Genomic DNA, 7,208 nt, shown 5'->3' on the forward strand with positions numbered 1-7,208 from the left:
TCAGTACCACCCATGTGACCTAGCCAATTTATCTTGTAGCTCTCTTGTCTACATGGTGTCCTTCACCTAGAACCACGCATGCGACCTAGCTACATATATCCTGTAGCTCTCTTGTCTACATGGTGTACACATAGTATCACCCATGCGACCTAGCTACATAATAATGTCTTGTAGCTCTCTTGTACACATGATGTGCACCCAGCACCATACATGTGACCTAGCTACATACTATCTGTATCATCCAATCTTTTCGAAGGTTCAACTGGGATTTCTCTCTCTTTTCCAACAATTTCACTAATCAAGTAATTATCCACAAACATATTTCCAATATTATTATAAAATATCATAATACAAGTAATATTGATGTATTACTTACATATAAACTTACATCTCATTTAATATCAAGGCAATAACATTAAATTACACATTGCCTTATTAAAAATCATATGAACTTACAATTTCCCATAATATCCATAATCATAGAAATCACATTTATGTATGATAATTCAATGCACTTCATGTACCATAGACATATTTTTAAATCAATTCATAAACTTGGCACCATAATCATTTAGTTTAACATAATTCAATTAATTCACTAAATTTAACTTTCAAATATAAATTACAGCATCATTGCTATATTATTATCATACCAACTTACATACTTTCAACACCTCGGAAATTATAATAAATATATCAATTTTACATTGAAACATGCATAAATTAATGCTTATTATACATATGAACTTACCTCGATACTAAAACGACCATTTTACCAACTTTCCCAATTTTTGATTTTTCTCTCATTCTAGGTTCAAATCTCGTTTTTCGGGATCTAAAACATCATATTTTACTTATTTAATTAATGTACTATTCAAAATAGTCCTTAACTCAAACTTTGGAAAAATTAAAATTTTGCCCCTAAACTTTTGCATATTTACACTTTTGCCCCTAGGCTCGGGAATTAAACTTCATCCCTTATTCTTAGGTTTTATGACATGATGACCACTTTTCCCTTCTATGGCAACATCAAATTCTCACTCTAACATATACTTATGACTATTAGGTATTTTTACTGATTAAGCCCTTTTTACTCGTTTTCACTCAAAACCGAGTAGCACAAGTTGTATAACATAATTTAAAACCTCATATTCTATCATAAAACAGAAAAATAAACACATTTCACCTATGGGTATTTTTCCAAATATGAATCCTAGCTTAAATTATTGCTAGAATAAGCTTAATCAAATTACTGGGATTCCAAAAACATAAAGAACTTGAAAAACGGGGTTAGAACGGACTTACCATTGAGCTTGGAAAGCTTGAAAACCCTAGCCATGGCTTCCCCCATGCTAATTTCGGCCTCCCTGAAAAAGATGAGTCAATTTTGGCTTTATTTTCCCTTTTTATTTCTTTTAATTACCAAATGACCAAAATGCCCTTCCTTACTAAACTTTCAAAAATTCCATCCATGTCCAATTTTTGTCCATCACTTAGAAATTGGTCAAATTGCTATTTAAGACCTCCTAATTAATATTTCAAAGCAATTTCATACTAGAAACTTCTAGAATGCAGGTTTTGCAACTTATTCAATTTAGTCCCTGACTTCAAATTGAGCACTTCATGCAAAGAATTTCTTCACGAAATTTTCACACAATCATGCAATCATATCATAGACCTCAAAATAATCATAAAATAATTATTTCTATCTCTGATTTTGTGGTCCCGAAACCTCTGTTCCAACTAGACCCAATTTTGGGCTATTACACTCTTGTGGGAATTTAATCTACCCACCTATCCCTACACTCTTGTTGTAGCACCGGTTGCGGCACTAACTAATTTTGTAGCAGAGCTACCAATCATATAACGGCTCTAAGCCATCGGTGGATCCACAGTCGTCAAGCGATGATGCGACCCTAACAAATCATATACTTCCTCCAAATCAATGATCCCATTCCCCATGCAGCATAATATCACATGAATACAACATATCATAAATGGCATAAATAACAATCACATAACATATAGGGGCATTTTAGTCATTTTTCCCTTCGAGGGCATAATGGTCATTTTGTTAATAGGGGTTTGGGTACACTTACCGACCTGTCTGTAGGTCCACAGTCTTCTCACATGACTCGTGCAACCCTTTTTCCAATCAAAACATACAATTGGGCCTAAAGCTAATTATGAAGCCCAAGTGAGGCCCACATGTTCAAATGGCCCGCTAAGCCTAAAATTTTAGCCATGTAAACAACACAGCTCGATCCAATATTTCCACATATCTATGATAAAACTCGAATAGGGCCCAGAGCCCATTGGGCCATGCGACCCATTTAGGCCCAAAATTAGCTAAGCCAATGAGATCGCTCAAGACGGCCTCTACTATCGTATCAGATTTTCCACACGTACGTTCGCAAGCTCTTGTGGCAACTGTGGCTGTACTTTCAGCTTTTGTCGACCTACATTGAGGAAGGATGTGGTTACACATCTGTTTACGAACAAGTGCGAAGGATCCACGAGTACTCCAACCTACATTCATCCCAAACATTCAATCAATCATTCACCTATTAGAGTTCATAGACTCTTAATCCCAAACCAATAATACTATCTACCTCAATCGAACAAACCACGGCCTGTTCCACCAAATCGTAGTAGACTAAAACCAATCCCACCTTACTTACCGATAATCTACGATATCAAAAGATCATACTAGGTGAGATCACCTAGGATCATGACATAAATCTCATAGAGATATAGGGGCATTCGTCCTATGCCCAAGTAATAAGAAAGGTAATGCTCTTACCTTAATAGAATAATGGAAGAAAGGGTTTGACGACTTGAGTACTTCTGTACTTCACTGCTCCTCAGGAATACCTAAAACCGCATAATCCTATCTTATCGAGAACTCTTGTAGAACTAGAATAGAGTGGGAGAGATGGGACAAGGAATGTTCGGCCAAATTAGGACAAGATAAACAAGGTTGGCAAGCAACAGATAGAGGGTATTTTATTGGAAAGAAATCAGAATATCGAGAGGAAAGGAGAACATAAAATAGAGAGAAAGATGGGGAGAAAAGAGACTAAAATCGATAAAAAAATGAAATGTAAAAAAGGTGAAAGAAAGAGTGCAGTTGATAGAGGTTAAGAGAGGTATTAGGCAATACACAAAACTTTACCCAAATGGTCAATTAGACACTGCCAGCAACCAAAATGGAAACCAAAATAAGAGACTACTTTCGGCACTTTAGTTCATAAAAAATCAGCAGAAAAGGAAGATTCCTCAAAACAAAAGTGATTAAAACTGAACAAAAGAGAGTGGAAAAACTAGCTTAGCCAAATTTTCACACCCCTAATGCCCATTTCCGCACATTTTTGTCAACTCATCAAACTCCTAACTTTTCTCCACAAAACCTTCCCCAATCTTCTCCTTGAATCTCTCCCCTTATCACTCATAAATCACTCCAACAACTCCTTCATGAACATTTCAACTTAGAGTCTAAAACCAACTCCAATAATAGCCGTCCATGTAGCAAAATAAATATCCATCATAATACTATGGTGACACTCGAACCTCTGGACACATGCACACTCCTAACGCCTCCTTGCCACTTGACCACCTTCTTCTTTGCGTCACCTTTTAACCTTAATTATTTAAAAGGCTTACTACCTAACATTCAGGGTTTAATTCACTTAAAACCAAAAATTTTGCTAAAGCCCAGGTTTGAACCCAAGACTTCTCCAACACTCCCAAACACACCTAATTCACTTAACCACCACACCAAACATGCAATTTGTGTCACTTTCTTGCTTAACTAAAATATTATAAGCTGCTTAATAACAGTTCCCCCTTTCTAGGGCTAGAATTCGGGGCATTACAACTCTACCCCCTTAAAGAAATTTCATCCTCAAAATTTCCAACTATCAGTACAGCTGCATAACATAGACTACACACCATGCTCCCGCTACGTACTCTTATTCCAAATTAGGTAAGTAGCACACTATGGGTAAAATATGTACCAGTATTAGCCTCTGGAGCATCTTCGTCCTCTTGACGACATCCTGCATAGGCCAAAGTTGCTTGCCTCACCTCAGCATGATCAGCACCTCTTTCTGGTGCTCCACGACCCAAACCATTTCCACCCTTAGCCTGACCACGGCCTCTAGGCGGTTGCTAACCACCCCTCGATGGCTATACATTACCTCTACCAAAGACTTGCCTCTGAACCTTTCTTCTAGGACACTCTCTAAGATGATACTCCATGAAACCACAACTTAGACAGGCTCCTGTTCTCCTCCAGCACTCTCTTGCATTATCTTTTCCACAAATAACACATGGTGGTAACCCAGTAGTAGCAACAGGAGGCCCCGTTCTGACCGGCCCATCCACTCTGGCCTTTCTCTTTGGCCTCTGATCGTAATTAGAGGGCTAAGAATCCCTTTTATTTCTTCCCCTTTCTCTTTCCCTATTTCAGCGCTCAGTGTGCTTTACAGCTTCAGCAATTTTTGCCTTCTCCACCAATGCTGCGAAATCTTGCTCCCTCTGAGGAACAATCAATACCCGCAGACTGTCTCTAAGGCTATCTTCGAACCAAACACAGTGTTCATAATCTGTTGCCACTATTCCTTTAGCATACTAACTGAGTCGTAAGAACTTTGCCTCGTACTCCGCCACAGATCAATCTCTCCGAGTCAAGTTTAAGAATTCCTTCCTCCAGGCATCCATGTAGCTTGCTGATAAATCGTAATTTATACATATTTTTATCTCATGCTTAGCACATTTATGGATGGTTTCTCCTTAGATTTGGTGAATATGATGCTCCTAATTCTTTAATTTCATTTTTTGTACTTAGGTGAGCACAAGAGAGTAAAAAGAGCAAGAAACGAGCCAAAAACGAAGAAAATAGACCCACATGGGAAATCAACATGGTCTGGACTTCCTCACACAGGTAAGCCACACGGCCGTGTCCATTTGGTAGGATTGAAGCACGACTTACATGGGTAGACTACACGCCCGTGCCTATTTAACAGCCTTGACCACGGGCTGGAGCAATCGCACAGGGGCGTGTCCCTGTCGAGCCCAAGTATAGTCCTATTTAGAAAAGGCCACTTTTGAGGGCTCTTAGGCATTCTAAAGCCTATTTAAACACCTGATGAGACACTTAGAAGGGACACATGGAGTAGGAGGCAAGGAATTACTCAAGGGAAGCCGATTGATCCATCTCAGAGGTCGGATTAATCATCTAAACTGAAGATCTCCCTGCAATTTCCATTCAGGGTTTTTGGGTTTTCTTTATGTTTTGTATTCATTATTCTTCTGAGATGTTTTCTTTTATAATTATGAACTAAACCCCTAAATACCTAAGGGGAATGAAACCTAAGACCGATCTTGTTATTGTTATCTGAATTGTATGATAAATATTTGACTTGTTCTTAATTATGTGTTCTTAATTCTTGTCTTATTATTCCAGGATATTGATTCAATTTAATGCACTTATTCAGAAGAGCAAAAGTCCCTGTCTAAGAGTAAATTTGTCATAATTAAGTGGAGTCGATTGCATGCTAGAGATAGGGTGACAAGATTTTGCCAAATTAGGGTGAAACCTAATAAGGGGATCCATATATTAAGTTAATGCAACACTAGGGTGTTAATTAGAAAGAGATTTCAGTTAATCAACCTAGGGTTAGACATTATTACTCTTGAGAGAGATAATAATATAACTTAGGGATTTCTACGGATCAACTCAAATGAATAAATCGTCTGATTCAGAGTCAAATAACTAGTGAAGTATAAGTGGATTTTTCCTTGGGTATTGTCTTAATCAATCGAGTTTTCCCAAAAGCTTGTTCTAATTTCGCTTTGTGCACTCTTAGTTTAGTTAATTAGTCTAGATTTAAAAAAAATCCCTTAATTTTTAGGCTAGATAATAAAAAGAAAGTAATTACTAGTACTCTTGGTTCCTTTGGGTTCGACAATCTAGTCTTGCTAAAGCTATACTACTGTTCAATAGGTACACTTGCCTTCATTGTGATAATAGTTAGTTTCAAGAACGATTAATTATAAATTTTTAAAACCTGTCGTGAATATCACGTATCAAGTTTTTGGCACCGTTACCAGGGAACTAAGATATTAGGAACACTCGATTTTTATAACTTTAACCATTTTACTTTATTTGTAATTTAAATTTTAATTTTCTTTTCTAATTTTTCTTTTATTCACTCCTGGCAGGTTTTTATAATGTGTGACTAGAAGAAACCCGTCGGGGCCAGTACTGTTTGATAGTGAGATCGATCGTATAGTTCGTAGAAAACGAAGAGAAATAAGGCAAAGCTTAAGATAAACAGAAGAAAAGCAAGAGGACGATATTCACACCACAACCGAGGAGATGGCTGAAAACGATGAAAATCTGCTACCTCCTGTGATTGTTGCTAATAAGAATCCTGCTCCACGTACTATGTATGATTATGCTAAACCTTCTTTAACAGGAACTGAATCGAGCATAGTTAGGCCTGTTGTTGCTGCAAATAATTTTGAACTAAAACCTAACACCATTCAAATGATCCAACAGTTTGTTCAGTTTGATGGTTTGCAGGATGAGGACCCAAACGCCCATTTGGTGAATTTCTTAGAGTTTTACGACACTTTTAAAATCAATGGCATTTCTAATGATGCCATTTACCTTCGGTTATTCCCTTTTTCATTGAGGAACAAAGCTAAATAGTGGTTGAACTCATTACCATGAGGGTCAATCACTACTTGGGAACAAATGACCAAAAAAATGTTATTAAAATATTTTTCGCTGGCTAAAACAGACAAATTACATAATGAATCTTTTCTTTTCTACAGATGGATTTAGAAACACTCTATGATGCATGGGAGAGATATAAGGACCTTTTAAGAAGATGCCCTCACCATGTGTTACCACTCTGGCTACAGGTTCAAACGTTTCATAATGACCTGAATCCTTTGACTAAACAGATGATTAACGTAGTTGCTGGAGGTACTATCAATAATAAGACACCTGAGGATGCTTATGAATTTATAGAAGAGATGTCACTGAATACTTATCGGTGGCAAGTCAAGAGAACAAAACCAACGAAAACAACTGGCATTTTTAACGTCTATTCAGTCACCATGCTCTCTAATCAGGTAAAACTTTTGAACAGAAAAATTGACAGTTTTCTTGGTTCTTCATAGGTTCACCCAGTAAT

At 37.2% G+C, this 7,208-nt stretch overlaps 1 non-coding gene across 1 annotated transcript; it reads right to left on the reverse strand.

Annotated features, from left to right (window-relative positions):
* Positions 1–6,811: 6,811 nt before the first annotated feature.
* Positions 6,812–6,917, reverse strand: LOC121228450 (small nucleolar RNA R71). The gene has a single exon (XR_005926026.1). It is a non-coding gene; the product is annotated as a small nucleolar RNA R71 (small nucleolar RNA).
* Positions 6,918–7,208: the final 291 nt, after the last annotated feature.

The sequence above is a fragment of the Gossypium hirsutum genome, chromosome A04, assembly GCF_007990345.1.
Source record: "Gossypium hirsutum isolate 1008001.06 chromosome A04, Gossypium_hirsutum_v2.1, whole genome shotgun sequence".
NCBI classification, from domain to species: domain Eukaryota; kingdom Viridiplantae; phylum Streptophyta; class Magnoliopsida; order Malvales; family Malvaceae; genus Gossypium; species Gossypium hirsutum.